We start from the raw sequence: 9,690 nt of genomic DNA, 5'->3' as shown, positions 1-9,690 counted from the left end.
AAAGTAGATAAGTTACATGAAGATGTTGAATTAGCGATGAGAAAAGCACAAACTCAGCATACAGTAGTAATGGGCGACTTCAATGCAAAAGCGGGAGAAAAGCAAGCTGGGGAACAAGCAATTGGCAACTACTGCGTCGATTGTAGGAACGCTAAAGGAGAGATGCTAGTAGAATTAGCATAAAGGAACAAGCCTCGAATAATTAGCACCTTTTTCAGGAAGCGTAGCAACAAAAAGTGGACCTGGAAAAGCCCTAATGGTGAAACAAGAAATTAAATTAATTTCATACTTTCTGATAATCCCAGCACAGTGCAGGATGTAGAAGTGATAGGTAGGCTAAAGTGCAGTGATCATAGGCTAGTGAGGGCTAGGATTCAACTCAATGTGAAAAGAGAAGGGTAAAATTGGTCAAGAAGAAACAGGTCAACCTCGAGGCAGTAAGGGTAAAAGCAGACGAATTCAGGGTGGTACTTGCAACAAATATGCTGCCTTAGAACAGAGACATAAAGATCACATAGCAGTAATGAATGAAACCGTAACTAAGCTGCTTTGGCCACAGCTGGCCCTTTCACCATTAAACATCAACGTAACTAATATGGCTTCAGAGTGAGCAATTGAAGTGGGAGGCAAGGCAACAAGGCAACCAGTAGGCAAGCTCTCCCAACTAACGAGAGACCTAATAATTAAACGACAGAGAATGGAAGTGTCCTACTCAAGAGATAAGACATAATTCGCAGAACAGTCAAAACTGATCAACAAGGCGAAAATAAGTGATATTCGAAACTATAACGTGAGAAAGACTGAAGAAGCCGTGAAAAATGGACGCAGCCTGACATCAGTGAGAAAGAAACTTGGTATAGGACAAAGCAAGACGTATGCAGTGAAAGATAAGCAGGGTAATATCATCCGCAATCTCGAAGATATAGTAAAAGCAGCAGAAGAATTCTATACTGACCTCTACAGTACCAAGTGGAGCCAGGATACCTCAATTAGAAACAGTAACCAACAGGACACAGAAACTCCTATAAGTAGCGATGAGGTCAAAAGGGCTTTGCAAGAGATGAAACGAGGAAAAGCGGCAGGAGAAGATGGAATAACGGTAGATTTAATCAAAGATGGAGGAGACCTAATGCTTGTAGAACTGGCGGCTCTATATTGTCACAGCCTAGCAGGAGACGGGAAAGCCGGTGTCGAGGAAGCGTAAAAGCACTTTATGAGAGCAGTAAACGCGACGTCGTTGTCGTTGTTGTTGTTGTTGTTGTTGTCCTTAGTGGTCGTGGCACATACCCACAGTGGGGGATTGGCCAAGAATCGGGCGGTTTAATTAGGTGCCTAAAAATAATAATGATAACAAGGGAGTTAACAATTTGGGCGTGTGTGACGTCGTTGTCGTCTCTGTTTTTCCACTCGCGCGCTACTTCAGCGTCGTTCTCATCGCCTGGCACATACCCGCGGCGACCATATAGGATGTGGCAATATACGAAGTGTCTGTCGACTGCAAAGGTCTCTGAAAACTGGAAGAATGTAAATATTACACTGATCTACAGAAAGGGAGACGTTAAAGCAGTGAAAAATTATAGGCTCATTAGCTTACTGCCAATATTATTTTGAATATTCACCAAAATAATCTCCACTAGAATAAGGGTAACACGGGACTTTAGTCAACCAAGGCAAAAGGCTAGCTTCAGGAAGGGATACTCTACAATAGATCCCAACCATGTCATTAATCAGGTAATCAAGAAATTCGCAGAGTACAATAAACCTCTCTATACCGCTTTCATAGATTACGAAAAGGCATTTGATACAGTAGAGACGTTAGCAGTCATAGAGGCATTACATAATCAAGGAGGACAGACCGCTTACGTAAATATCTTGGGAAGTATCTGCAGAGATTCCACAGCTACCTTAATTCTTCACAAGAAAGTAGGAAGATACCTATAAAGAAAGGGGTCAGACAAGGATACAATCTCTCCAATGCTATTCACTGCGTGCGTGGAAGAAGTATTCAAGCTATTAAACTGAAAAGGCATTGAAGTAAGTATCGACGGCGAATACCTCAGCAACCTTCGGTTTGCCGATGACATCGTTCTATTCAGCAGCATTGCAGACGAGTTACAACAACTGATTGAGGACCTTAAGAGAGAGAGTTTAAGAGTGGGGTTGAAGTTTAATATGCAGAAGACAAAGATAATGATGAATAGATTGGCAAGGGAACAAGATCGGCAGTGAATCTCTAGAGTCTGTGAAGGAGTACGTTTACTTAGGTCAAATAATCACAAGGAACCCTAATCATGAAAAGGAAATTCATAGAAGAATACAAATGGGTTGGATCGCGTACGGCAGACATTGTCAGCTCCTGACTGAAAGCTTAGCATTATCATTGAAAAAGAAGGTGTACAATCTGTGCATTTTACCGGTCCTGACATATGAGGTAGAGACTTGGAGATGGACAAAGAAGTTTGAGACCAAATTAAGGACCCCGCAAAGAGCGATGGAACGAAGAACTCTAGGCATAATGCTAAGAGACAATAAGAGAACAGTTTGGATCTGAGAGCAAAAGGTTATAGACGTTATTCTAATTGACATCAAAAGAAAAAAATGGAGCTCAGCACGTCACGTAATGCTCATGTTAGATAACCATTGGACCATTAGGGTTACAGAATGGGTACCAAGGAAAGGGAAATGCAGTCGAGGACGGCAGAAGATTAGGTGGAGCGATGAGGTTAGGAACTTCACGGGCACTAGTTGGAATCGATTGGCGCAGTACAGGAGCAACTGGAGATCGCAGGGAGAGGCCTTCGTCCTGCAGTGGACATAAAACAGGCTGATGATGATGACCTGTATTGTGGGCAAGAGTTGCCACTGCTTTCGCGGTTAGACATCGAAGAACTCTTTTTTTTATGTATATAAGCAGTGATACCGATAAAGCAATAATCTAAATTTCCGCTGTACAGCGGATTTGTAAGATTTCATATGGGAGACACGGAATCTCTTGTCCTTTGTGGCGAGGTTCATGGACCAAAGCGAATATAACGGAAGCATGAATCGCTCTGTGCGATACGCAATATCATTGCTTTTCTCTTATTCCCGGGTAGCAGTTCAGCTCAATATCAATGCCCGTGCCCGAGTTGGTTAGGGCACCGCAGTATATGCTCACCCATTTCTTTCTCTCAGAGTGTTCTTGTTTTCAAACATCAAAAATTACGCTTCAGTACTACTGTGGTGTAAAGTTTGTAAACAGGGATAAGGTGCCTCAGAAAGGCTGGTCAACGTTTCGATAGGAGCACCTATCTTCTTCAAAGGCGGCCTCGTCATCCTCGGCATGTTAGTTTTAAAGGGTTAGTGCAGTGACGTCACGTGCAGGTGTTGTCGCTGGTGGCTGGTTTTAAAGGGAGATACTTCAGAGGTAATGAGCGCTGTCGTCCGACGTCTGTGAGCTTCGTTCCCAAAACGAGGGGAAAAGAGCGGGAGAGTGGGAACGCGGGGAGAAAAGAAAAGAAAAGAAACGCAAAAAAAACCAGGGTGACACCAAGACGAAAAAAAAGAGAGAAAGAGCAAGAAAGAAAAAAATTAAAGAAAGACGCGGGCATGGGAGGTCGTTGGGGAGGCGAGAGGTTAAGGAGCATTGAGGGGTGCCGTTGTCGGCGTGTTTTTGTGGCATTAGAAGAGCGGACCAGGCGGTCAGTGCGCGAGTAACACAAAAGAAAAAAAAACATGAGTTGAAAGAGTGACCTGAGTAGCATAGCAGCAATACGTCGAGTAATGTTGAAGTAGTTAAGATGGCAACGAGGAGTCTGCGGTGCAATGTATGGGGGGACTGAAAGGCAGCGGCGTGGTCTTTCAAGGGGCATTGCCGCAGTTGCTCAACGTAGGTCTCGTCACGGCGGCATCTAGAAATGGCGATACCCTGGGTTGAAGCGCCGAAAAAGGCATATTGACTTCGGAATGTGTTGGTAAGGGTGTTTCAAAAATGTATAAAAAATGGGGGAAAGGGGGAAAAGGGGAAAAATTGTTTCCTGCCTGCTACTCAATTTAATAAACTCTTTCAGGTTTTAACGTTTATATCAACTGTACGACCCCCTTCTCCCATGTACACTTGCCCCCACCTGCTTCTGCGCACGTCACCCTCCTAATTGTTATTCCAGTTTCGGTTCCCCCCTCTCTTTCCCTTTATTTATATATTTTTTGGAACACCCTCACCAACACATTCCGAAGTAAATATGCCTTTTCCGGCGCCTCAACCCAGGGTATCGCCATTTCTGGATGCCGCCGTAACGACACCTACGTTCAGCGATTGGGGCAATGCCCCTTGAAAGACCACGCCGCTGCCTTTCAGTCCCCCCATAAATTGCACCGCAGACTCCTCGTCGTCATCTTAACTGCTTCAAGATTACTCGACGTATTGCTGCTATGCTACTCAAGTCACTCTTTTAACTCATGTTTTTTTTTTTTGCTTTTGTGTTACTCGCGCACTGGCCGCCTGACCGGCTCCTCTAATGCCACAAAAACATGCCGACAACGGCACCCATGAATGCTCCTTAACCTCTCGCCTCCCCAACGCCCTCCATGCCCCTGTCGTTCTTTTATTTTTTCTTTCTTGTGCTTGCTCTCTCTTTTTTTCGTCTTGGTGTCGCCCTGGTTTCTTTTCCCTGCTTTTCTTTCTTTTTTTTCTCCCCGTGTTCCCACTCTCCCGCTCTAGTCCCCTCGTCTTGGGAACGAAGCTCACAGACGTCGGACGGCAGCGCTCATTACCACTGAAGTCTCTCCCTTTAAAACCAGCCGCCAGCGACAACACCCGCACGTGACGTCACTGCACTAACCCTTTAAAACTAACATGCCGAGGATGACGAGGCCGCCTTTGACGAAGATAGGTCCTCCTATCGAAACGTTGGCCAGCCTTTCTGAGGCACCTTATCCCTGTTTGCAAACTTTATACCACTGTGTGCTATTCCATCTGTCAGCCCTTTCTTGATTTTGGGCTTCAGTACTACTGTTATTCATAAGAAATAATTTTTTTTAATGCGCTTGGAGCATCTCGTGAGCGCGGTCAGTGCCGATGTAAGAGCGATTATGTGGCAGCTGCAACTGAGTCACCATACTGCCTGAAAGCGAGACAAAAAACATTCAGTAAAAAAAAAGCCGGTTTTCGTTTTTTATATGTGTTTCCAGTGCCGTCTGACGGCGCCTCAATATGCAGCAGTGGTAACAGTACAGGGGAGGTATTCTGTAGGAGTCCACCTTGTGGACTGTCCATTTCAGCCGCTGCTGATTGGCTAGGGCCGCTCATTCCCTCCTCGCTCGTGCAGCTGCATCCAATCAGCAGCGGCCGAAACGGACAGTCCACTAGGCGGACTCTTACAGAATACCCCCCCCCCCCCCCCCTGTGCACGGCTGTCTGAGGCTATATGAGAAGCTGACATGAACCCGACTGATTTACTTACTTTTACCACACATGAGCTTTCCTAGAGAAGCCTTCATAAAAAATTCAAGGCGAATTTTAGGCGGTGAGGAATTTAGATAGGCGCCTCAAGTTCATCAATACAAAATTTCAACTTACGAACACTACTTACGGTCCGTAACGGGGGGGTATCAATGGAACGCGGTTTTGAAGAGTATGGTGAAACTCGACGCTCTCAAAACCACTTGTGTGCTTAAATTTAGGTACTACCCGTCACAACAATTTCCAGGACAAAGTGCTCGCCCTGGGTCGAAACATTATACCATGGGACGACAGTATGCTCCCTGGCGCTAACCTTTTTTGGGTGCACAGAAGCCCAGCCGCGTATAGCATTCTCGTTAATTCCCATCGATGCTTTCTGCTGCGCCCATTCGTCCACGATAAACCGCGCTGGTGCGCACCAACCCACCTCGATAAACACGAGGCGCAGCCTGTCGGAGTGTCTTTATTTTATTTTATATTTGTTATTGTTTGTTCTTTTTTCATTATTTTTTTGGCCTAACGCGTATAAGAAAAAGAATATGCAGATTGAACGCGCATCTTGGAATCTATATGAAGCGCAGATTTCGTGAAGCAGTTAATCAAATGCTATAAATTTGCCCATTTCATTCCTGCGTCTTTGACGTGTAGGCGTGCGCGTATGTGCTCTCGCGCACCCGTGATGCAATGTGCCACATGTGGCAATCCTCTCATGGAGCCAGCTGCGTTGGCTCGATACATGTGTGCGTGTGATTGTGGCATAGTATAAACCTTTCAACAGTAGGCCACAATAACACGCATACTTCTTCCAGATTGCTCTTCTGTATTGGTAAGGCGCTTATCCTTAGCACCATTTTAGTGTTTATCCAACCGTGACCTGAGCTGTACGTTTCAAAGATGAGTAGGAACACTATGGTGCTCTGTATATGGTGTCTGCGCCACTGTGCTATTAGAGGTGACTCCTTTGATCGTTTAGCTGTTTGTTTTCCGCAAGAGTCATTTGTGCTTGACAGGAAAAAAACAGTAGCCTAGTGGTGAGAGCAGCGGGCTGCTGTGCTCGGGGACCAGTGTTTCATCCCGCCATCCGGCATCACGCAATTAAATTGTTTAATGTGAGCCTATACGGCAAAAGTGCAGCAACCCCACGATCACTTTAATGTCTACCCGAGAGTAAAAAAAGTGGCCGGAGGCACGCGTAATGCTCAAGTTTCGGCTTGGCGGCAAGTTGTCTTTTTGTCCACATTTCTTTTCCGTGTCATTTCTACATTTCACTAAGAGCCACAATTAGTTTCCCCGTGCTTTGTCTGGCATCATTGTCTGTTGGCTCCGTACGGTTGTGACTAACAAAACTCGAGCCCTTCAGTTCCAGTTCTTCTGCATATATCACATTAAAATTAAACTGTGGGGTTTTACATGTCACACACAATATATGATTATGAGGCGCGCCGTAGTGGAGGACACTGGATTAGTTCAGACCACATGGGGTTCTTTCAAGTGCTCCCAATGCACGGTACACAGGAGTTTTTGCATTTCGCCCACATCTAAGTGCAGCCGTCATGGCCGGAATTCGATCAACGCCAAAGTCCCTACGCAACCACGGCGGGTATCATACATTGCTTGAGATTACACGTTGCATACGATCAAAATAACGAAAAATTGTACACATCGCATTAAGTTTTATAACATTTCATTTGCCACTTATGGAGAACTGTTCGTGGCCTCCGTGCACCCTCTGGACAGTGCCACCCATTTAATTTCCTGGCTAATTACCTACAATGCAAAGAGAGTGAAGTCGCAGAATCCTTCTGTAGGAGGATTTCTCGTGAAGCAAGCTCCACTGGAACGCAGGCTCCCGATCACCTACCATTCTCCCGTGATCCCCGTATGGAGTGCCCTTTTTCTCTGGACGAACGAGAGGCTGCACTTGCTTTATGCAGGTGTTCCTCAGCGCCAGGACCAGATGACATTACATACCCCGCTCTGTGCAACCTTAGTGAACGGGCTAGAAAGGCACTCCGGCTCCTGTACAACCACTTGTGGCAGAATGGCACAGTTCCCCAGGAATGGAAGATGAGTCGCCTGACTCCGCTTCTCAAAGCTGGCAAGTCACCTTTGGACATTGCGTCATACCGTCCGATCGCGCTTGCTAGTTGTGTAGGAAAAATAATGGAGTGGATGGTTCTAACGCGTCTGGAGTGGTACCTAGAACACTATGAAAGTTATCCTTACACGTTGACAGGCGTGGCCGTTCATCTACGGACAACGTTGTCAACTTGGTAACGTACGTCGATTTCCAGAAGGCCTCTAAACGCTTGCCTGCTGCCTTGTTTCTAGAAGTTGAAGGGGCTTACGATAACGTTACCCATGAAGTGATCCTCAAAGCGTTAGAAGCAATAGGACTTCATGGCAAGATATATCTCTGGGTTCATATCTACCTACAGATGCGATCATTCTACTTGTTCACCGGGGACGGCCCGACACTCCAGTATTACAGTAGCCGCGGAGTCCACGGCTCTAGAACTCACGGCTCTGCGCAGTGCGCTTCAATTTATTGACACAGAGAGTCCTGGTACAGTCAATTCTCAGACGTGGACCTCACGAAGAGCTAATATACGAAATCGGCAAAATTCATCACGACATCAAACATAAAGGCCACTAAATTATTTTCCAGTGGCTACCTGGCCATTGCGAGATCAGTGGAAATGATGAAGCAGACAAAGCTGCCCGAGAGTCGCATCAAGAACAACACAGCGGTCCCATTCCTCTTTCCAGGACAGACGCTAGAAGAAAGATTCGTCACCTGGTACGTAAGCTCTCTTTAACAGAGTGGAACACCCCAAATATAAGGCGCACCAGGTTGTATGAATTGAACCCCTCGCTCCAGCTCCAACCTCCACCCGGGATTCACCGACATGAGGCATCGCTTCTATAGACCAGAACACGCTAGTCTCGCACCCAGACTAACCGAACGCATACTCTCGCACCCGGGTTGCCCGGTCGACCGGCGCCGTTTTGTACTGGGCTGCCAAAGTGTGTTCGCCGGCGACCAGTAGACATGGCAAGCGCCAGCTCTAGGGCTCCAAAGTGCGGAAATGTGCCCGTTCACACGGATCCAAAGTAGAACAAGTCATCTGGGCATCACTGAGTCGTGTTTGGATGCCGAAACAACCAGCGGAAAAGGAGCAGGTTGCTTAGTGCTGTTTGCGAAGAGCACAACACACGTAGGGAATCGTGCCGGTGCGGTGTTTTCAGCCTGCGCCGATTTCCATCCGCAACGAAAAATGCCAAGCTGCGCCACCGGTGGATAGCTGCAGTGAATAGGAAGAACTTCCAAACCAGTGAAATGCACGAGTGAGTATTCGATCTGTGTATATTTTGGTGCCACGTTAAACTTTGCGCCCTACAAACGTAATACGTGTAACACGCAGGTTTGCTCCGAGCACTTTCTGGGCAACAAGCCTACAGAGCAGAATTCCGCGCCGGTGCTTCGCCTTGGCTATAACAAAAAGGCAAGCCTTTTCGTGTTTTCATTCAGGCAGAGCTCCCGACGGTTAAGCGGAACAGTGGAGCTTGCGGTTAGCGATACTTGCAGCTGGTGCGCGGAATGACCATTAAGCGTGAACGACAAGTTGTAGGCCTTGCTGGTGAGCGTTATTGCTAATGAAACTAAACCGAAGTCTGCTCGTCACGTAGCATGCGTCCACAAAAACGTAAACGACGACTACTCGTCCCCGAAGGTGATCTTGCAGCGCACCTACCTTTACGAGCTGGTGTTGCAGGTGTCATTCGTAACGAATTCATTTGAGCCTCCTGAGCTCTAAACTGCGTGCGGGCTGTTAATGCGGGCCAAAGCACAAAATATTTCCGTTCATATGGCGAGGAAAATAAGGTGCTTAATTATTCTTGTATTTTGTAACAAAATTTTGATCGTTCTCACTAGTTTTTTTTTTACTGTTTTCTTTTCTAAGGCAGCGCCAACAATCCGATGGCCTCGCACAAGCGAAACAGGTCTGGTACTAGGTAGCTGCAGTTGGTGGGGCTAATTTCTTGGAATGCAGGTGCGGTTGTTATCTTATACCAAAGGGGTCCTGATGATGCAGCTTTAAGTAGGGATTGTAATTTTACGTGCCCTGTCATGGTTTGTGCAACTGTACAACACCTGCATCTGTCATGCTCGTCCTGTTATGCGGGCTTTGACTGCACATGTAGTTGAACATTATAACTACTGTAGTACATCATTTTCCAATGAGTGC

The sequence above is a fragment of the Dermacentor albipictus genome, chromosome 1, assembly GCF_038994185.2.
Source record: "Dermacentor albipictus isolate Rhodes 1998 colony chromosome 1, USDA_Dalb.pri_finalv2, whole genome shotgun sequence".
NCBI lineage: Eukaryota > Metazoa > Arthropoda > Arachnida > Ixodida > Ixodidae > Dermacentor > Dermacentor albipictus.
The sequence above is the reverse complement of the archived record's forward strand: the minus strand, read 5'-3'. Positions refer to the sequence as shown.